We start from the raw sequence: 23,546 nt of genomic DNA on the forward strand, positions 1-23,546 counted from the left end.
TACTCTCAGTTGGAGGCAGAGGAATGATGTGTGAAGAGCTATAGGAGGCTTCAGCATGCCGAGGAGAAGTTTTTTGACACAGTCTTGCATGATGCACCAGAGTGAATAGGACAGCCTCATTTCCTTTGTTTGATTACCGATTATCTAATTCTTGTGGGTCTTGAGTACAGTACCCAGGTATTGTCATCACCTTCAAACTTGGTTAGTGTGGCATCACTAGAGCTCAGAAAAACTTTCCTGGTATGTTATAGGGTTTTTTATGTTAAAAAAATTAATGGCTTATTGAGGTATAGTTGGTATGCCATTAACAAACTTTATGTATTTAATGTATAGAATTTAATAAGTTTCAACATGTGTATATACCTGTTAAACTATCACCACAATGAAAAAAATGAACATTTTCATCATTGCCAAGTTTCATCACGCTACTTCGTAATGCCCCTCTTGCTGCTTTACTCTGTCACTATATATTAGTTTTTATTTTCTAGAATAGAATCCTATAGCATGTACTTTTTAAAAAAAATGGCTTCTATCATTCATCATAATTATATTGAGATTCATTCATACTGTTGAATCAGTAGTTTTTCTTTTATGTTGCTAAATACTGATCATTGTATGGATAAACCATAGTCTATTTATCCATTCACCTATGGTGGATATATGGGTTGTTTCCAGTTTGTAGCTACTACAAATAAAGCTGATATGAATATTTATGTACAAGACTTTATGTGGACACAGACTTTCATTTATGGATGAATATCTGGGTATAGGAACTAGACTGTACAAAATATCTAAGTTTTTTCGTGAAACTGGCAAACTGTTTACCAATACGATTGTACAATTTTCTCTTCCAGTGGGCAGTGTATAGGTGTGAAAGCTGTTCTATATCCTCATCAACGTTTGATATGGGTCAGAAGTAGAGGGCGAAAGTAAGCTGCACTAGCACCCTCTTGCTTGGGCTCAATTTCATATGTACCATTTTCATCTTATAAGGTCGGATAAGTTGAACAATAATCTGTCATGACTTAATAGGCCAGATTATAACAGAAGAGACAAATGATCACTTGGTTAAACATTCCATCTCGACCAGGGCCTAGTAATACCACCAGGACCTGTTTCTCAAAGGCCTATAATTCTCTGTTGCAAATGACAGAATCCCAGGGGCTTTCTATGAACTCTACAATAAACCATTTCTCACCATTGACACCAGCACATCTATCGAATCATCTGACTTAAGGGTAAAGCTGTTTGCATTATAGTTTGGACCTGCCAAAAAGCACATTTTTTGTTCTAGGCTCCACTAAAAATTGATAGCCTTTTGAGTCACTTCTTTTATAGGCAAGACCAGTATCTCAAGTGAGGAATTTGCTATCCCCGCAACCCAAAGATCAGGCATTGTACTTCCTTCTTTGTGGCAAAGCCTGCAGGATGCAACAATTTGTATTTTACTTTGGGAATGTCTGGGCACATTTCTGGTCACTGGATCTCTAAAAATGTGATAAAGATTACAGATTATGGAACCTTAAAAGGGTTCCTCTCTCGTCTTCCAGAAAACATGGCCTTTAGTATACTAGCCTCCTCTGACACATCCTGCCTCATCAGCACGTTTTCATGGATATCATGGATCGATGTGTTCTTTACATATTCTCATGGCCCAGATGTCTTCTTCCTATATTATGACAGCAAGGAAGAGTTATAGTTTATAAATGCATTTTCTTGTCCAAGCCATGTGAACGAAGTGTTTTCCAGGGCTGTTTTTAATATTCTTTCCTGAATTGGATAGGAAAATAAATACATTCACCTAATCAATTTATTCATTAATCTGCTGTTTACAATTTATTCATTAATCTCTCTCAAAGATACTACCTCTAGCACAGCAGCCACAATTATGGTTTCTACTTGGCTGAGTTTGCAGTAATATACAGTCATTTTCAAGATCATCCTTGCCATAATATAATGAGGCACTCATAATCCACCATGGAAATTCAGCCATTTTAACTTTGCTCAGCATGGGTCATCATTTTTTCTAGGCTTCTAAGTGCCACTCTAGCAGTGAGTTTTCATTATTCCTTGGGACGGGAGGAAGGGTGTTAAATCTTATATACTAAATCAATGAATTATTGCTTATTCAGTTTTATATTCCAGTCCTTATGTTCCAAGAATCTCAAAATCTAATCCTACAGATACTTTTGTGGCCAGCACATGCTGACTACTTGTTACAATTTTCTATAGTTATAATCTCTCTCTTCCTTACAGCCCAGATGTCTCTAGCCATATCATAATGTGATAACCCTAATTATGCATCTGGGGGAAGTTTCTGGTGAGAGCTGCTGCTGCCTTGTATGGGCGAGGACTGTACAGTATTTTTCCAAGAATAGAGATGGACTTGCCTCCAAAAGGAGTGTTGCTCCAGTTCTAGAGGCTCTGAAAGTTAGGGAAGTTGAAAGCGCCACAATATACAAAAAACATCCACCCAGATATGCCTATCCTATGTCAGATTTCTAGGTTTTTCCTAACTAGGACCCTAAACTTACTCTGCTTTAGATGAGAGTTCAATCATCTCTGAAGCTCAGCAACTCAGTCAGAATCTTAGTATATTCCTTGGCTGGGTTCACTCTTCCACTGCCGAAGGTAAGAGCTTCTTTGAAAACTATAAGAGAAAAACCAAGTAATGAAAGAAAAAACAAAATGTGGCAATCCTGTAGATGCAATATCAACTTCTCTTAGTGTCTAGACTTACAGCAGAATACCTTTACTCCACATAGGACCCTTGGCTTATAGGGAAAGTATAATTTCAAAATTCAGGCACATCTACCGATACCACACATTTACTACATCTGAGGAGATTATTTGAGAAATCTTCAAATCACAGAGCAAAAGGGGAGACCAACATGCAGAAAGAAAACAATGGTGAATATAAACCTTGAAATATAAATAAACCAAAATGGACATTAGGCTGTCAATGAATAGCATAAACGCTAAATTAGGACAAACTGTAAGGACTTTTCCTATAGATTATCATTAAAATTACTAAACTAAGCAAAATTGAGGGGGTTGAAAGAAGATGCTTACAGTGAAAAAATAAAAACTTTCATAATTCTCATGGAGAGAGGCAGTCAAAAGCCAGGGTGAGAGAAAGAATTGAAAATATTCTGTGGGTCTTGTCTTATTGGGACCAGGGTAGCAACTATTTGCTCTATTAGGTTATTTTTATTTTCATATTAGTTTGATTATGAAATTAAAGGAATGGCAAGCATTAGTGAACTGATAAAGTATACAATTAATAGCAAATTGATCAAATCAGAAAAATATTGGAAAAAGAATGTAAAAATGAAAGAAAATTTCAGTATTATTATACTAAATTTACTAGACTGAATTCACCTTTTAAAGATAGACTGTCAGACTAGCTTAAGAAAAAAAGCCCAGCTATATACTTTCTACAAGAAATACTTAAACCAAAGTGATGGAAATTAAATGTAAAGGTATGGGCAAAGAGATTCCTGGCATGCAAACAAATCAGCGGGCAATGTTAATTATAGGATAAAATATATTGTATGATGCATGATATCATAAGCCCATGTTATGAACATATACATATAAAGAAAAGAATTATTAGAAATGGAAGAGTTTGATACAAATATATAATTTATATGTTACAGTTTTCAATTTGGTTATATCTCTCATAATTGAACATATCTAGAATATAGTAAGGACATAGCAACTAAATTGATTTTTGTAACTATTCCGAGATTACAACATAACAATGTGTATCATCTGAAGATTTTCTCATAGTTAAATCTATGATTCTTGGACATACGCAAAGTTAGGAGCTGACCTAATAAGATTTTTTTTCTTGGCCACTTTTATAATTATCAGCTATTGAGAGAGAAATAATCTTTCTTTTATTAGAAGGGAGCTCTCCAACCTTGTTTGAGTCTTTGCCTTAATTGTACAGTTGGAATAATCTGAGAACGGTGACTGCAAGAGAGGCAGGGTGCTGTTTCTACTGCCTCACCTTTGACCTACTATATTGGAGGTTCAAATATTAATGTAATAGTTTCTAGGAAGTTTATGGAAACTTTTGGAAATATCAAGTTGAAGAGGGTCATTTAGATCATATAGGGAAAAGTTGAATACAGGTCATTATAACATTTACAGGGCGATCACCACATTCCAAAGTCTAATAACTTCTAACATGACTTCATATTGGGAGATTGTTGTATGTTTGAATAACATACTAGGAAATACAAAAAGAACTCAGAGGTACAGAGCTAGGTAGGTCACTCAGATGGTCAATGGGAGAAATAAAACCGAAATAGTGGACTTTTAAGTGAGAAGTAATTAGGTGTTTTGACAAAAATCAGAGATGCCCTCTGACATTGAGATCTGTGAAAATAAAAGGACAAAGTGATTATGGAATGGCAGGCACATGCAGAATTCAGTTCAATAGCAACTTAAAACCTATGAGTCAGGAAAAAGGAATTCAGAATATTCAAAAATAAGAGCAAAATTTCCCCATTTCCATTTTGTGTGAGTAGAGCAATGCTATTTGCTATTTGCTATTCTGCTTGGGTCCGTCAGGGATCAGTTAGAAAATGATTTGAGCACTTCAGAAGAGCTCCATTATCCATATCTTAGAAAATATCTTGGGTTCAAAACCCCACTATTTTTCTTAGAATCTGGAAGTCTCTGCTTATGGAATGACTTGAAGGTCCATCAAACACATGCGAATTATACCTTCATATTAGTTGTAGTTTGGTTCTCATTCATAGTACCAGATTGTACCATACATAATCCTAGAGAAAATGGGTACTCTCTAAATTACTAAAGTGCTATAGTAACAATTGTTTAGACATTGATCTACCTTCCTCAGCAGAAGAAAATTTGGAAGGTATAACTTAATGTCCTTTCTAGGCATTGTGGTTACATTGTAGGACAGTAAAGAAAGGTTAAGTGCATAATTATTGAGCCACTGTGCTGCAACCAGTGAGCAGAGGAGTAAAGAGATTAACTGGAGATATTCTGGATGGCTTTGGTCTTGTAGTATTTTCAGAAATGAAGAATTTGTCCTGAAATCTGCACATATCCGTATGAGCTGGAAGGAGGAGCCATAGTGTTGGGAGCCAGGCCTGGTTCTCTGTATTCGCCCATTCATAGTTGTTGGCCTCCAGCTCTATTTACATACCCCGATTTAACAACATACTTGTCTTCAGGACTTAACCTTGTGATAAATCCAGTTAAGACAGGATATCCAATATACAGAGTGCTCATTGCAGCTGTATGTACAATGGGGAAGACCCAAAGTAAACTTCCGGAAATTCATAGTCCACTGCAAACAAGTGTACATCCCAGTCTTTGGATTTATAGTAAGAGAACTTAGATGACCTTGCCATATTCCAGGAGGCAGGGGTAGATGCAAGTAAAAGGGCAATGACCCCATCTTCAGCTCCAAAGGCATGCTTGATATAATTGCCAGTAGAGCATAATACGATCTATTGCATTGGCCACTAAGGGCTGTGTGCACAAAGAACTATAAAGAGACATTATTGAGATGTTTATCAGTCCAAACCAGTTGAAGGCATATCACCCTGGCCAAGAAGGAATAATAACTTATTGGTGGTCACCATATTTATAGAAATGCGAGACTCCCAGAGATCTTAAATTTCCACAGCAGCTAAGTCTACCTATACTTCTGCATAAACCTGAATGAGGCTATCACTTCATGAATGAGGTTCCTTATTCTGACTGTGGGCAATTACTATTGGATCCTCATCTAAGCTGTCAGCTATGCTCAAGCCCTTCCCCACATTAAAAATGCTCTAGGGTAGCTTTGGTCCACAATAACACAGTATCTTTTTTTACGTGCTTCCCTGAATTTTGACCCACTAGTAATTTGATTGCCATTTGCCTTCATGCTTGTAGGGTAACACCGACGGCTGCTGGCACCATATTTCTTTCTCTCAGATCTGGCCTAGGTAAAGGGAGAGGGTCACTAGGATGTGGAAATACTAAAACATATGCTCTTTTACACTTTTGGGTGGGGGGAATACCTTGAGGGATCTGAAAGTGATGAACTCTTTTATAATCCTATGTAAATATATATTGAAGTGAGATTTTTCTCTTACTGAAGCTGGTGGAAAGTTTTTTTGTTATGGATTACCAGGACAGGAATAGCTAAAAACCCAAGTATGGGTGATAAAACAGAAGAATCATTCTCTGGTACTTGGAGGATAGCCCTGGCTGGAGATGTTGGTATCTTGAAAGAACAACATGAACAATAGCCTTCAATCAGAGCTCAAGGAAAACATATGGGTGGTAAAAGGGAATAGGCAGGAATGAGGGAGGGGCAGGATAGGACAAGTCCGATTAGAATTTGAGGAACCAGATTTGGGGTCTTGATAAGACAAAACAGCGATGGTGGCACAAGGTCAGATTCTAGGACAGTCATTTTGTGTATAGATTGCAGCTTTCCTGTATTTCTTATTTCTTACATATTTGTCTTGGTGGCTAAGATATTACAAAGATACTTTGCTAAACTTTTCTCAAAATTTCAGGATCAGATTATTTTCATGAGTAATGAAAGTTCAACCATGAGATAAAGGCCAATTACTTGAATTTTATGATATTTTTCACATATTCACAGAAGGTTGTAAAGGAAATAAAGCAAATGGCAACCTTGAGTTAACATCAGAATATACATCTTCGGCACAAGAGAATTTATAAGGACCACAATTAGGGCAAGGAGAAAGTAGCCAAAATGGCAGGATTAATGAGATAAATGTCCATCCAGTTATCCAGTTTAAATGAAACCAAGCTGGCTTAATATCATATCAGCTGTATTTTGTGTTCCCTTATATCTTAATGCCCCTCCCCATGACTGAATCTCTGCGATGGCTATAGATACTTCCTTAAAGCAGTTTCCAGTTTGAAGATTAACTAATGTATAAACTATCCTATCTCTAGAACCAAAATCAGAGGATCTCTATCTTTCATTAACTCTTTCCCTTTCATAGACAAACCCTCTTTCCAGACCAGGCTTGGATAATATTACTAGGCCATGCTCTTTGTCTTCTGCCCATGTTATCACCTTATGTTCATGTCCTATGAAAAGTTTGGGTGATATTGGCATTTGGAGGAAAAGTAGGAAGCATTTGGAGTCACACCTGTGTCTAGTGTGAATTCACAAGTCATTCTTGGTCATTTAATGAATATGCCTTCAACTAAAAGTACCATTTATAGGATCATTTGGAAGAATGGTAGAGACAATGATGTGAGACCATAACAATATGGCCAATCCTAAAAGAGGTTACAGTAATCCCCCTAAGCAAAGAATCCCCAGGTCCTGCAATATTAAATGGATATTAGAACATGCAGAGACATAGCCAGAATGCTAACATTTTGGGTACCTAGACTTGATTCAGAAGAGTTTCTGGTGTTTTAAATCCCCCTTTCTCCCAAATTACATAGGAGTATGATTATTCCAGCTAATAGGACCACCTCACCTCTAAGCAAAATCCTAGAGCAGATATCTCTGGAGTAGCTTTCACAAGGTACTTCTAGTATTGGTGTGGCTTATACCACTCTCATTCCTAAGATATAGTAGGTCAATGATAAACACAGGGAGCACCTCAAAAGGTTTTGGTATCTCCTATTAGATTCTCACTCTTGCCCACAGGAAGATTTTTAAAGATGCCTGCATCATCTCCCTCAAGAGTGTTCCAAAATGTAGCCAGTGGTTTCAGTTTCCCCTCCCTTCCCTTCTTTTTCTTCCTTTCCTTCCCGGTTCATGGCTACTATGTGAAGTTATGTAGGACACATTGTAAGCTTCTTCCATAAGATCAAGGAGAACAAGGTCATGGTCATTAACTAACACGAAGTGGTAGATGTGATGACAGCACCAGGATTAATCTCATCTGGAAACCAGGATAAAGATTCTGGATCTTAAGCCAATCAAACTGATGAACTTCTGCCTAATTTTTTTCTATACTTCATGCCCTGTTACAGCAGTACCATCTTTCTCAGCCCTTCCACCTATCTCATAACTAATCAGAGATAAGTGACATAGGCCATTCTAGGGCACCATGTCCAAGAGGCTCTTTAAAGAACCATATAAAATGGGAGGTATACAAGCTCTATACAGCACTGCTGGAGACTCATGACCTAATTCAATCAAACTTTTAGTCTAGTGGTATCTTTGTCAGAAACACCATAAGGCCTCAAGCAGCAAGTTGTGGTGAGGAAAATATATTTTGGTATATTCTATCTTAAATCTAGATCATGCATTGTCAACAGGAGTGACATCACTCCCAAGGGGGTAAAAATTGGTTCTTTTAAAAATTTTATTAAATTTATTGAGGTGACATTGGGTAATAAAATTATATACATTTCAAGTGTATAAGTATACAATTCTATAATACATCATCTGTATATTGCATTGTGTGTTCACCACCCAAAATCAAATCTTCTGTTGTATATTTAACTCCCTTTACTTAGAAAATGGTAAAAATTGGTTCTTAAGGAGCAAAAATATCTTATTCTTTTTATGTATAAAGTATATGTATATATGTGTATATATACATACACACACACACACACACACACACACACACACACTGCATAAACAAGTACACCATATATATGTAATGTCAAAATTTTACTAGGGGACAACCAAAATTTTACTAGGGGAAAAGTACCTAAAAACATTTCAGAAGGAGGGATGATAAAAAAGGTTGAGAAACACTCATTTAGATTGTATTACTTTTAAAAAATAACAGTATTATTATAATTCGCATATAAAATTCACCCTTTTAAAGTGTGTGTAGTTCAATGGTTTTTAGTATTGCCACATAGTTGTTCAACTATCACAGTCACCTAATTTTAAAATACTGTTTTCATCTTCAAAAGAAACTTTAGACCTATTAGTAGTCATTCCTCACTGCTGCTCCCCACCAGCCTCAGTTAATTACTAATCTATATTCTGTCTCTACGGATTTTTCTATTCCAGACATTTCATGTAAGTGGAATTATACAATGTTGAAATAATAAGAGCAGATATCCTAGTATTTTTCTTGATCTTAAGGAGAAAACATGCACACTTTCACCATAAAATGTAATGTAAGGTGTGTGTGCTTTTATAGATAACCTTTATTAAGTTAAGGAAGTTTCCTTCTATTCCTTGTTGAGTATTTATTTGTATCATGAAAGGGTGTTGAGTTTTGCCATATGCTTTTTCTGTGTCTATTGAGATCTTCAAGTGGTTTTTTCCTTCATTCTATTGATGTCATGTATTGTAATTCATTTTTTAGATATAAAATAAACCTTTCATTACTGGAATAAATCCCATTTGGCCATGGTTTATAATAATTTTTCTACATTTCTATATTTGGTTTGCTAGTATTCGTTGAGGATTTCTGCCCCCCCCCCCCCCAGGGAGTATTGGTATGTAGCTTTTTTATGATTTTTAAAATCTGGTTTAGTATCAGGGTAATTACTGGACTTGAAGAATGAATTGGGGGTATTTCATGTGCTTCTATTTTTATAGGAAGAGTTTATGAGGGATTGATATACTTTTAATGTTTGGTAGAATTCATCAGTGAAGCTATCTGGTTTAGGCTTTTGTTTATGGGAAGTTTCTTGGGTATTGAATGTTCTCATTTGTTATAGTTATGTTTAAATTATCTATTTTCCCAATGCATTTATCTAATTTGATGGCATATAGTTAATTATAGAATTCTCTTATGATACTTTATTCTGTAAGGTTGGTAGTGATACCCCATTCTTCATTCCTGATTTTAGTTAGGTGAGTATTGTCTTTTTTCTTGAGTTCAGTCTATAGGTTTGTCAATTTTGTTGTTCTTTTCAAAAGATTAACTTTTGGTTTTATTGGTGCTCTCTATAATTTCACTATTCTCTATTTTATTTATTTCCATTCATATCTTTATTATTTCCCTCCTTATTTTAGATTGCTCTTCTGTTTAAGATGAAAGATTAAATTCTGAATTTGATATCTTTTTTCTTTTTTAGTATAAGCATTTTTATGGCTATTTATATGACCTATTTTTTCTCTTTTAAATTGAAATATATTTTACATATAACATTAGTTTCAGGTGTACAAAATAATGATTCAATATTTATAAATATTGTGAGATAATTACCATAGTAAGTTAATATTCATCACTACAAAGTTAATTTTTTTCTTGTGATGAGAACTTTTAATATCTACTCTTAGCAATTTTCAAATATACAATATTGTATTATTAACAATAGTAACCATGCCGTGTAGTATCATCATGATTTATTTATTTTATAATGAGAAGTTTATACCTTTTAACTACTTTTACCCATTTTTCCCACTACCCACCCCTGACAACCACTAATCTGTCCTCTGTATATATGAATTCATTTTAAATTTTTTTTAATATTCCACATACAAGTGAGAGTATACCATATTTGTCTTTCTCTGTGACTTATTTCACTTAGCATAATGCTTTCAAGTTTTATCCATGTCATTGCAAATAGCAAGATTCACTTCTTTTTATAGCTGAATAATATTCCATTTTGTGTGTATGAAGTTTTTATTTCACTTATACTTTTTTAAATCTAGAATTTCTATTTTTTAAAAATATTTTCCTTTTATTGATATCCTTTATTTGGTGAGACGTCTCTGTCATACTCTTTTTTTAATTTAGTCCCTGTTTACTTTAGTCTTGAACATATTTAGTCAATTGGAATTCTTTGTCTGCTAAGTCCAAAACCTGGGCATCTTTAGTAATGTTTGCTGTTAGCTGCTTTTTTCTCCGTGTATATGGCATAATTTCCTATTTGCCAGTCTCGATTTTGTTGAAAAATGAATATTTTAGATGCTGTATTATTTCTTCCCCTTTTCCCAGGGTTGGTTATTGTTTTTTCTCATTTCTATTTATTCATTTGGTGACTTTCTGGACTATGTCTGTATTTCATGTAATGTATGGCCTCTGAGTTATCTACTAGCTTTTTGTTGTTTCACTTCTCATTTTTATTTTAAGTCTGGCTTTCCTAATGGTCACCCTAGGGTCAATATAATATAGTCATTAAGCAATAACTAGCCAGAAGATTTCTTTAAATGATGGATAAGGGGGAGATGGATAAGAAGGTAGGCATCAGGGGCAGGCAACAATAGTCTGGAGGTGGACTATACACTACATTGCATGATCCTTCATTTTCTAAAAGTTTCTACCCATTAAGAAGTAGATATTAGAGGAAAGATTTCAGCTGGATTGTGGACCTTGGCAAAGAAGGAAGAATCTTGAGTTCATTGGGAGAACTATGTTCATTTTAGGGAGGTTGCTTAGTTGCCTCTAAATTCTGCTAACAGCTGTTTAAAGTTGCCACCTCAAAAACCACGTTTTGATGTGACAGCTAAATACAACTGAAAATGTACTTTTCCAATCTAAACAGGTTATAGACTTGCTATTTTGCAAAGAAAAAAAGCATCGTTTTGCTTGTAGAGATTAAACCAAAATATGGGTTCATTGTTTTTCCAATGATATTATACGCAAGAGGAAATTTTCTATTCCTGTATGCAAATGAAAGTTCAGGTAGCAATTAGAAAATAGAAACAGATAAATACAGACCTACTCAATCTTAAGAATAAAAAAAAACAGGATGCACTTTTGCAGTTTGCCTTAAGAGGCTATTATAAGAGGCACTGAGGAACTTTTAATTATAGTAAGTTAACTTATGGCTGATAGGATATTCCTTATACCACAGTTAATAAGAGATTGCCTGACACCTGAGCTTTTTGTCCTTCAAAACAAGATTGGCCAGTGGGCTCTAATGCCCTTTATACTGAGGTTTCTGTGGGAGATTGAGCGCTGGTCGCCCAAAGAGCCACCCTTCATTGTTTCTCCATCCTTGTCTTACACTCCCCGTGCCTCTTTTTTAGATATTGGGTTCGTTTTCCAAAAACAACTAACCTGCATCCAAGTCCCTGTCTCAGGATCACTTTTCATTGCCATCCAGATTAGTCTCCATTCCACTCATAATGCCCACACCGTCTTGCCTCTCTGAGGAATTACCTGATGAGTGAGTTAAATTAAACCCAGCCTTGTTTAATCTGTGATTATCCTGTTTTGCAGCTTTCCTTCTTGCTTCCTGGCTGCTCTGCAAATCTTTTTGGCAACTCAAATTCATTTTACAAGTTCTAGCCAAAATTAGTACTGGGTCACAGATAAGATTCTCAACAAAGGCAGTGCGAGGAATGAAGAGAAATTGTCAATTGGAAGATGATTTTTTAAAAATTAAGTTTATTGATGTGACTGGTTGATACAATTATATAGGTTTCAAGTATAATACATCATCTGTATATTGCATTGTGTGTTCACCACCTGAAGTCAAATCTTCCATCACCATATATTTGACCCCCTTTACCTTCCTCATCCCCCCTTTCTCTCTGGTAACCACTAAACTTGTTTGTGTCTATGAATTTTGTTTTGTTTTTGGTTGCTTTCAGGTTTTATATCCCATATAAAATGATCTTGCTTTTAAAGTGAGCTTGTCTTTATACAGATTGTCTGCACCCTAACAAAACACTAGAGACCAAACCTTGATTCACTTACAATTAAGTTACTGCTTATTTAACATCCACCTCTTATGTAATCTCCATTTTTTTAAATCTACTCCTTTCATTTTGTTTTCTAGGTTTACAAATCTACTCCTTTCATTTTGTTTTCTAGGTTTACTAATCTTTGAAATGAGCCTACTTCTTTGCAACCTACAAATGAAGTCCTGCACCCAGAACAGTTGATGGCATTGTTGGTGATGGCCCAGATGTTTTTCATCTTTCCAACAAATAAGTGAGTTGAACAGAATTCTCTTAGGTAAGGTTCAAATGCTGGACAGGTAAGGGATATCCCCGGTGAAGTTTGTTGCCAACCAAAAGGTTACAGTTCTTAACTAAACTGGGATTACATTTGATCTTCATTCCCTGGATGATCTTCGATATATAGTAGGTATTGGTTCACACTTCTATCACATATATAAACCTCTCCAATACACACATTATTTCCAAGTGATTTTATATCATTACAATACACTCACGAGTAGAAGATAGTTAAACTTGTTTCTCAAATGGACCACATTGCCTTTAAAATTTTTTTATGCATAATTAAATTTATGTGTGTTAATTTCTTGACAGTAAGTACTTAAATTTTACTTTTTTATTGAGATATAATTGACATACAACATTGTATAAATTTAAGGTGTACAGAATACTGACTTTATTTACATATGTTGTGATATGATTACCACAATAAGGTAATATCCATCTCATAGATTTTAAAAAATGTTCTTTGTGAACAACTTTAGGCTTTACTCTCAGCAACTTTTAAATAGACAATACAGCAGCATTAACTATAGTCATCATGCATATTACATCTTCAATACTTATCTTACACCTTTTCCAAGTCTCCTACTCCCTGCTTCTTTTTTATTGAATTTATTTGTTGTTGTTTCACATATAAGTGAGAGTATGCTGTATTTGTCTTTCTTTCTTATTTCATTTAACATAATACCCTCGAGGTCCACCTATGTTTCTGCAAATGGCAGGATTCCCTTTTTAACGACTGAATAGTATTCCATTATTTATATATATTTATATGTATATATATATATAAAATATGCATACACACTACATTTTATCCAGTAATCTGTTGATGAACACAGGCTTATTTTCATATCTTGGTTATTGTAAATAATGCTGCAGTGAATATGGGGGTGCAGATAACTCTTTGAAATAGTGAAATTGCTGTATCATACAGTAGTTCTATTTGTGATTTTTTGAGGACCATGCATACTGTTTTCCATAGTGGCTGTACTAATTTATAATCCTATCAAGAGTCCACAGGGTTTCCTTTTCTCCATATCCTTACCAACATTTACTATCTCTTGTCTTTTTTTTATGATAACTTCTAATAGGTGTGAAGTGATACCTCATTGTGGTTTTGATCCTCATTTTCCTAATGATTAGTGATGTTGAATACCTTTTCATGTACTTGGGCATTTGTATGTCTTTAGAAAACTGTCTATTCAGGTCTTTTGGATGATTTTAAAATTATATAAGTTCTTTATAATCAGACATATGATTTGCATATTTTTCCTATTTCGTAGATTGTCTTTTCATTTTCTTGATCATTTCTTTTGCAGTGCAAAGCTTTTTAGTTTGATGTAGTCCTACCTGTTTATTTTCTTACTTGTGCTTTAGGTGTCATATCCAGAAAGCTATTGCCAAGTCACATATGAAAGAGCTTTGTTCCTGTGTTTTCTTCTAGGACTTTTATGATTTCAGATCTTAGTTCAAGTCTTTTATCCATTTTGAGTTAATTTTTGTGAGTGGCGTTAAGGGGTCTAGTTTCAGTCTTTACATGTGAATATTCAATTTTCCCAGCACCATTTATCGAATACTCTGAGTATTCTTGGCTTTCTTGTCAATTATTAGTTGACCATATATGCATGGATTTATTCTGAGGTCTTGATTCTGTCCCATTAAACTGTGTCTATTTTTATAAAACAATATGCTATTTAGATTACTATAGCTTTATAATATAGCTTGAAATCAGAATGTATGATGTCTCCTGCTTTCTTCTTTCTCAGGATTGCTTTATTTGAGGTCTTTTATGGTTCCATGTACATTTTAGTATTTTTTTGTACTTCTGTAAAATATGTATTGGAATCTTGAGAGGGATTGCATTGAATCTATAGATGGCTTTGGATGGTATGGACATTTTAACAATATTTTTCCAATCCATGGATATGATATACCTTTCCATTTATTTGTGTCCTCTACAATTTCTTTTATTAGCCTATTGTAGTTTTCAGTATAGAGATATTTTACCTCCTTAAATTTATCTCTAAGTATTTCATTGTTTTTGAAGCTACTGTAAATGGGATCATTTTATTTTTCAGATAATTTGTTGTTAGTGTATGCTTCTACTAATTTTGTATGTTAATTTTGTATCCTGCAAATTTATTTAATTTGTTCATTAGATCTCTTTTTGGGGTAGAGGCTACAATTTTCTATATATAAAATCATGGCATCTGCAAATAGAATTCTAATGCCTTTTATTTCATTTTCTTCCCTATTTTCTCCAGCTAGCACTTCCAATACTGTGTTGAATAGGAGTGGTGAGAGTAGACATCCTTGTCTTGTTACTGATCTTAGAGAAAAATCTGTCAGTCTTTCACTATTAAGTGTAATGTTAGCTGTAGGCTTGTCATATTTGGCCTTTGTACTTTATATTCATGCAATACTAATTTGTTGTATTTTTATCATGAATGGATGTTGAATATTATAATTTTTTTGCATCTATTGAGATGATCATGATGTTTTAATTCTACTGTGATAATTTATTCATTGATTCACATGTTCAGCAACCTTGCAACTCAGGGATAAACAACAGATTCCTTTTGGTCATGGTGAATGACATGTCTAAATGTGCTAAATTTGGTCTGCTAGTATTTTATTGAAAATTTCTGCATCTATATTCATCGGAGATATATGCCTGTAGTTTTGTTTACTGCTAGTGTCTTTCTGGCTTTGGCATCAGGGTAGTGCTGGTCTCATAGAATGAGGTTGGGAGTATTTCCTCCTCTTCGACTTTTTTTGGAAGTTTGAGAATGGTTGGCATTAATTCTTCAAATATTTGGTAGAATTCACCAGCGAAGGCATCTGTCCCTTGGCTTTTTCTTCATTAGAAGAGTTTTATTGATTATTTATTGATTAATTCTCCTTGTTAAAATCGAGCAGTTCAGATCTCACATTTTTTCCCAGTTTAGTCTTGGTAGTCTGTATGTTTCCAAGAATTTCCCCATTTCTTCTGATGATTCCTTATTTCCTGTGGCATTATGATGTCCCCTCTTTCATTTATAATTTAGGTTTAAAAGTTTCCTATTTTCTTGTTCTCTATCATTTATTTCTGCTCTATTATTTCCTTCCTAACTTTGGTCTATCTGTTATTCTTTTTCTGGTTCCTTGAAGTGTAGTGTTAGGTTGTTGACCTGAGATCTTTCTTGGTTCTTAATGTGTTTATTGGTATGAACTTTCCTCTTCAAACTTTGTTTACTGCATCCCATAAGTTTTTGTATGTTGTGTTTTCCTTTTCATTTGTCTCAAGATAGTTTTTTATTTCCCCTTTGATCCATTGACTGTTCAAGAGTGTTGTTTAATTTTCCTCCAATTAGAGTTTTTTTTAGCATTGTGGTCAGAGAAGATATGTGATATGATTTTTCTAAGACTTGTTTTATCATCTAACATATGCTCTATCCTAGAAAATATTTCATGTATACTTGAGGAAAATGTTCTGTATATGTCTGTCTTTTCTATTTGATCTTAGTGTTGTTCTAATCTGCTGTTTCTTTAGTGATTCTCTGTCTGGATGATCTATACTTTGTTGAGAGTGGGTTATTAAAGTCTCCAACTATTTTATTTCTATTTCCCCTTATGGCTATGTTGTTATTATTTTTGCTGTTTGTATTTAGCTTCTCTGATGTTGGGTGCATAAACATTTACAATAGATAGATTGACCTTTGAAGACATCCTTTATTTACCTAATGTAAGTATAGCTACCCCTGCTTTTTTGGTTACTGTTTACTTGAAATATCTTTTTGCATTTGTTTTGCTTTCAGTTTAAAGTGAGTCTTCTGTAGGCAGTGTATTGTTGGATTTTTTTTCGCCGTACCTATTTAGCCATTCTGTCTTTTGATTGGAGATTTAAAGGCGTTTGTTAAAGTAATCACTGATAAGTAAGGACATGCTGCTATTTTACAAATTATTGTCTGGCTGTTTTGTAGGTTCACTGTTCCTTATCCTACTGTCTGTGTATGTTTTGATATCTTTGTGGACTAGCACACTTTGACTATTTTATCATGTTCTTTATGTAATTACTACAGATTGTTCTTGTAGTTACCAAGAAGCTTATAAAAAATAGCTGCTGGAATTCTTAAACTTTCGTTCACTTTTTAGTTCATTGATGTTACAATTTACATATTTATATTGTTAATCCAATTTTATTTATGGTTATACATTTGTTTTTAACTTTTAAACTAGAGTGGTATATTTAAAGAGTGATAATATTTACCCCTAAAGCATATTTAAAGCAATAATGTCTGAACATTTCCCAAATCTTGGGAGAGAAATGGACATCCAGATCCAAAGGAGTTGAACCCAAATAGGGTTACAGTGAGACATAATTAAATTGTTGAGTTGCATACAAGGTTGCCCCTGTAAGACTGGGCCAAAAGTGATGAAAGAAAAAAGAATTCTATACCCGGTAAAGCTGTCCTTCCGAAATGAAAGAGATAAAGACTTTCCTTAGCAAATAAAAGCTGAAGGACTTCTTTGGAAGTAAAAGGATGCCAGTTAATCATGAAAATATGAGAAGGTAGTGTAAAACTCAGATTCCATAATATGGCAATGGTGCATAAATTACCACTCTAGTTCAAAAGTGAAAAACAAATGTATAAAAATAAATAAAATTACTGGATAAACAATATAAGATAATATTGATAAACTAAAAAGTTTAAGAATTCCGGCAGTTATTTTGTATCAGCTTCTTGGTAACTGCAAGAGAATCTGTAGTAATTACACAAAGAGCATAAAATAGTCAAAAGTGCCAATCCCCTAAAGACATCAAAACACACATAGAAAGACAGTAGGATAAGGAACAATGAATCTATAAAACAGCCAGAAAACAATCTGTAAAATAGCAGTATATCCTTATAAGTCATTAACAAATGCATTAAAAGTAATGGGTAGAGGTGGAAGGGCTAATATAATTGTGTAAAATTTCACCTTCTGATCATAGACCAGTGACCCCCATATCAATATTAAATCTTATATCTAGCTTTTTACCTGTGTTTCCTGGATATTTTTCTGCAGGAAATGTCATCTTCACACTTTCATGAAGTTAGAGAGGAGGAAGTTGGATGTATGCTGTGTCCCAGGCACCTGGAGGTAAAAGGAAATTTTCTAATGGAATGTATCTAACAGAATGCTTTCCAGAATCCATGTTTATAGATTTCAAAGTTATGAGTCAATAGAATACAATAGCAATTCTTCTGTTAGATAAATTTCCAAGTTTCCAGTTCAAGATTGTGACATAGGGAAGGCTCCTGAACTTACCTCCTCCTACCTCTTTTCTTCTGAAGGAAATCCAGAAGACTTCTATACATTTGTGGAATGAGATAAAATCCCTAATCAAAACAGAAGAGGCTGAGATACAATTTCACAGCAACACCTACTCTGGTGTGGTGACACGCACCTGGGAAGCAACTCCCAGCTTATCCCTCAGGAGTGAAGGATTTGGGCCCTAGCTTTTAAAACTATCACCTAGAGGCAGGTCTTCAAAATTCATAGTTCTGAACACCAATGAGACGTGCATTAGGCTAGAGTGACCTAATAGACAGTTGTAAAAAGGCTCATGTGTACTGACTCTGGGTAATTCCCAAAGACCTAGTACAGAGGAAGCAGACTGAAAATGGCCAGGCATTTCATAAAAGAGACCTATTTACTTCTTAAAAGTTTCAACTTGAGGAGTAGACCTCTAATTTTACACACAGTAGAGGCTGACTACAGTATTTTCCAGAGGCTTTTAGATCTTCGTGCTCTCCCTCTGCATTGCTCCAGGTCACTAGTATTGTCCAAAAAAGAGCTTGTGTACACATTGGGCATCCCAGTTTTTGTGGTTGATGCCCAGGGGACATGCCTTGTTAGGCTGGCTCTGATAGCCAACAGGTGCCATCTTTGCACTCTCTAGGTCACCACATCTCAGAAAATGAGTTTATGCATGTGGCGTCCTGGCCCCAAGGACTCATTTCTTAATAACCTGACTCTGGTAGCCAGCAGGGCTTGTGTTCATGTGCTCAACATGACAGTAGCCAGTAGTTCTTAACTAGTTATACCTTAAATGCCTCAGTGCAGAGGGAGTACACAGAATGCCCATCTCCTATTCTTCTTCTGAAAGAGGTATATTTTTATACTTTAAAAGCTACTGCCTGAGAGTTTTGCTTCCAAGTTGTCTGAATGTAGGTGCCAACTGACATCTTTTCCTGGCAGGTCTTGGCACACACTCAAGTACTGGCAGCCACGAAGAACAAAGAAATCTGCTTGGATAATCACAAAGGATTGAGAGACTACTAAGAGCTAGGACAGTGTTGAATGATAAGGTTCATCTACACAAAATTAGTTCTTCAAGACTGGGAGAGGTGGCTGTTTTGTATCATACATAGGAAATAACAGAGTCAACAAAAATGTATATACAGAAGAATGATATCTTCAAAGTTCTGAAAGAAACTGCCAACTGAGAATACTGTACCTGAACAGCGTCCTTCAGATATGTGGTTTTTCAGACAAGCAAAGCTGAAAGAGTTCGTCACTACTTGATCTAACAGGAAATTTCTTCAAGCTGAAACAAAGGAAAGGGTACTAATTAGTACCAGAAAAAATAAAAGTATAAATTTCACAGGTGAAGTAAATAGTGTGATTCAGAATAATCTAATGTTGTAATGGTGGTAGGTTAACCACTTATAAATCTAGTATTAAAGACAAATAACATTAATTTGTTAATGAATACACAAGATAAAAAGATCTAAATTATGTGACAGCAAAACAAAAAATTGAGGTGAATAAAAATGTAGAATTTTAAATGTATTTGGCCGTTAGTGGTTGTTCAACTTAAACATGTCTCATGTTAACCACAAATAAAAACCTATAGTACATACACAAAAGACAATGTAATCACTACAGAAAATAATTGATCAACAATTGCTTTAAATGTATATGAAATGTATATGGTCTAAAGTCTCCAAACAAAGACAGAGTGACTGGTGGATTAAAAAACAGAACCTAACTATATGCTGCCTATAAGAGACTCACTTCAGCTTTAAGGACACATATTCCAAGCAAATAGAAACCAAAAGAGAGCTGTGCCGTTATACTTAAATCAGGCAAATAACTTAGAGAAAGTTACTATTTAATAATAAAGGGGTCAATCCAACAAGAGGCTAAATATATAAAACAAATTTTAATATATATATATAAAGCAAAAAAGTGATATAAAAACAGGAGGGGACTTTAGTACTACACTTTTATTCATGAATAGATCACCCACACCAAAAAAAATCAAAGGGCAAACACTGACCTTAGATGACATGTTTAACATTTACAGAACATCCTTTCTAAAAGCATACACATTCTTAAGCACAAATGGAACATTTACCAGGATAAATAATATATTAGGTCCCAAAACAGGTCTAAATAAATTTAAAAAGAATGAAATCATATCAGGCATTTTTTTCAACCATAATGGTATAAAAGTAGAAATCAATTATAAGAAACCTGGAAAATTTGTATAGAGAGATAAAACAACATGCTAGTGAACCAATGTGTCAAAAAAGAAATGTCTTGAGATAAAAGGTAATGGAACTACAATAAACCAAAAAGACAAGAACTTTTTTTTTTTTGAAAAAAGTAAAACAAGTAGACATCTTTAACTGAATTGACCAAGAAAAATTAAAGGCTCAATTAAATAAAATTGTTAAAGAGATATTACAACAGATATCACACAAAGGATCATGAGACAACTATGAATGTTACACATTAAGAAATTGGTTCAATTTCTAAAACATACCACCTATCATGACTGAATTATGAATAGAGAATCTGAACATATCAATTACTATTAAAGAGATTTAATCAGTCATCAAAAATCACTCAACACCCAAAGTCCAGGATGAGCAGGTTTCACTGGTGCATTTCACTAAACACTGAAAGAACTACTATAAATTCTTTTTAAACTATTTCAAAAATAGATGAGGGAACACTTCCAAACTCTTTTTATATGACCAGCATCACCTTGATACCCTAGGCAAACAAAAACACTACAAGAAAATACAGGCCAACATCCCTGATGAATCAGGATGCAAAGATCCTCAATCAAATATTAGCAAACTGAATTCAACATTACATTAAAAACATACTCTGTGGTCAAGTGTGGTCAAGGGACCAAGAACGGTTCAATATTTACAAAGCAATCAATGTGACAGCAACTTAACAAAACACAGGACAAATATATTATCATTTCAAGAGATACAGAAAAAGCATTTGACAAAATTCAACATCTGTTCATGGTAACTCTGCAAAGTTGACAGGGAGGGAACATACCTCAACCTCCAAGGCCATATATGACAAGCCCAGAGCTAACATCATAATAGTTAAAAGATAAAAGTTTTTCCTCTAATATCAGGAATATTACAAGGATGCCCACTTTTGCCACTTTTATTCAACATAGTACTAGATGCCCTTAGCCAGAGTAACTAGGCAAGAAAATGTAATAAAAGGCATCTGAATCAGAATCGGAAAGGAAGTAAAACTTTCTATTTGCCGTTGACGTAAATAGAAAATCCTAAAGACTCCACCAAAAAACTGTTAGAATAAATTGATTCAGTAAAATTGTAGAATATAAAATCAATATACAAAAATAACAAACTATCAAAAAGAGAAGAAAACAATCCCATTCCCAATTACATCAAATAGAATAAAATATCTATGGTTATCCAAGGAGGCAAAATAAGTGTATACTGAAAACCATAAGACATTGATGAAAGTAATTGAAGAAGACACAAATAAATGAAAACATATTTTGTGCTCATAGATTGAAAAAAATAGTTAAAATGTTCATGTTACCCAAAGCCATCCATATATTCAGTGCAATCCCTATCCAGTGGCATTTTTTTAAAGGCATAAACAAGTCTAAAATTTGTATGGAATCACAAAAGTCCCCAAAATAGCCAATGTTATCTTGAGAAAGAAGAGTAAATCTAGAGGTATCACACTTCTTAATTTCAAACTATATTGCAAAGCTACAGACACATAGATCAATGTAATAGAAAACCCAGAAACAAATGCACATATATGTGGCCAGTTAATTTCTGACAAAGGAGCCAAGAATGTACAATGGGGAAAGAATAGTCTCTTCAACAAATGGAGTTGAGAAAACTAGACAGTCACATGCGAAAGGATGAAGCTGGATGCCTACCTTACATTATACACAAAAATCAGCTTGCAATGGATTGAAGACTTAAATGTAAGATCTGAAACCATAAAACTTCTAGAAAAAAATAGGGGAAGCTCAGCATTTCTCTTGATGTTTTGGATTTTTCCCCCAAAGCAAAGGCAGCACAGCAAAGATGAAAAAAAAAAGGGTGGGGGTGGGGGTGGGGGAGCTACATCAAACTAAAAAGCTTCTGCACAGCAAAGGGAACCATCAACAAAATGAAAAGTCAGCCTATGGAATGAGAGAAAATATTTGCAAATGATATATCCGATAAGGGGCGAATATCCAAAGTATATAAAGAACTCATATAACCCAATAGTCAATAAACCCAAACAATCTAATTAAAAATGCGCAGAGGAACTGAAGAGACTTTTCTAAAGACATATAAGATAGCCAACGGGTACATAAAAAAGTGTTCAGCGTTACTAATCATCAGAGACATGCAAATACAAACCACAATGAGATATCACCACATTCCTTTTAGAATGGCTATTATCAAGAAGAGTTAAGTGTTGGCAAGGATACAGAGAAAAGGGAACCGTGCACTGTTGATGGGAATATAAATTAATACAGCCACCATGGAAAACAGTACGGAGATTCTTCAAAAACTTAAAAATTGAACTGCTATATTATCTAGTAATTTTACTTCTCTGTATTTGAAGTAAACAAAATCATTATCTCAAAAAGATATCTGCCCCTCCTGTGTTCATTGCATCATGATTTACAATAGCCAAGATGTGGAAACAACCTAAGTGAATAAAGAAAATGGTACACTCGTAATGGCATACTTAAGCATCCACGAGGAAGAAGGAAATCCTGCCATTTGCAACAATATTGATAGAACTTGAGTGCATTATATTAAGTGAAAGAAGACAAAGACAAACACTGCATGATCTCACTTGTATGTTGAATCTTAAAAAAATGTATTGATACAGAGAACAGGATGATGGTTGCCAGTGGTGGGCAAAATGGGTGGAGGAGGTCAAAAGGTACAAACTTCTAGTACTTAGTACTTATAAAAATAAGTACTAAGGATGTAATGTACACCGTGGTGACTGTATTTAATTCTTTCTTGTATATTTGGAACTTGCTAAGGGAGTAGATCTTAGAAGTTCTCATTATAAGAAAAAGATGTTACTCTATGTGGTAATAGATATTAACTAAAATTATTGTGGTAATCATTTCTGTGTGTGTGTATATCAACTCATTATGTTGTCTACCTAAAACTAATACAATAGTATGTCAAGTATATATCAATAAAAAATTGGATAATTTCCTAGGACTTACTTTAATGTCCAGTGAGTCTCCCAACACCATTATACATGAGTCTCCTCCATACTCATTAATGAGTTCTGCTCCTGTATTTCCTGGTTCTAAAATGTAACTTGGGTCTTTAATTTTGCTCTGATTCCCATATTACCCTTCTAGGTCTGTGACCTAATTTGGTAAATCTCTGGGGAA

The 23,546-nt window shown here is 34.4% G+C and overlaps 1 long non-coding RNA gene across 1 annotated transcript in view; it reads left to right on the top strand.

Moving 5' to 3' along the window:
• The window catches only part of LOC107514965, a 316,337-nt gene extending 296,061 nt beyond the window's left edge, over positions 1 to 20,276 (top strand). The window contains exons 5-7 of the long non-coding RNA XR_004949972.1: positions 12,714 to 12,857; positions 17,912 to 17,986; positions 19,088 to 20,276. This is a non-coding gene — a long non-coding RNA (uncharacterized LOC107514965). The remainder of the gene's footprint in view (positions 1 to 12,713; positions 12,858 to 17,911; positions 17,987 to 19,087) is intronic.
• The last annotated feature ends 3,270 nt before the right edge of the window (positions 20,277 to 23,546 follow it).

The sequence above is a fragment of the Rousettus aegyptiacus genome, unplaced genomic scaffold, assembly GCF_014176215.1.
Source record: "Rousettus aegyptiacus isolate mRouAeg1 unplaced genomic scaffold, mRouAeg1.p scaffold_m13_p_3, whole genome shotgun sequence".
Classification (NCBI taxonomy): domain Eukaryota; kingdom Metazoa; phylum Chordata; class Mammalia; order Chiroptera; family Pteropodidae; genus Rousettus; species Rousettus aegyptiacus.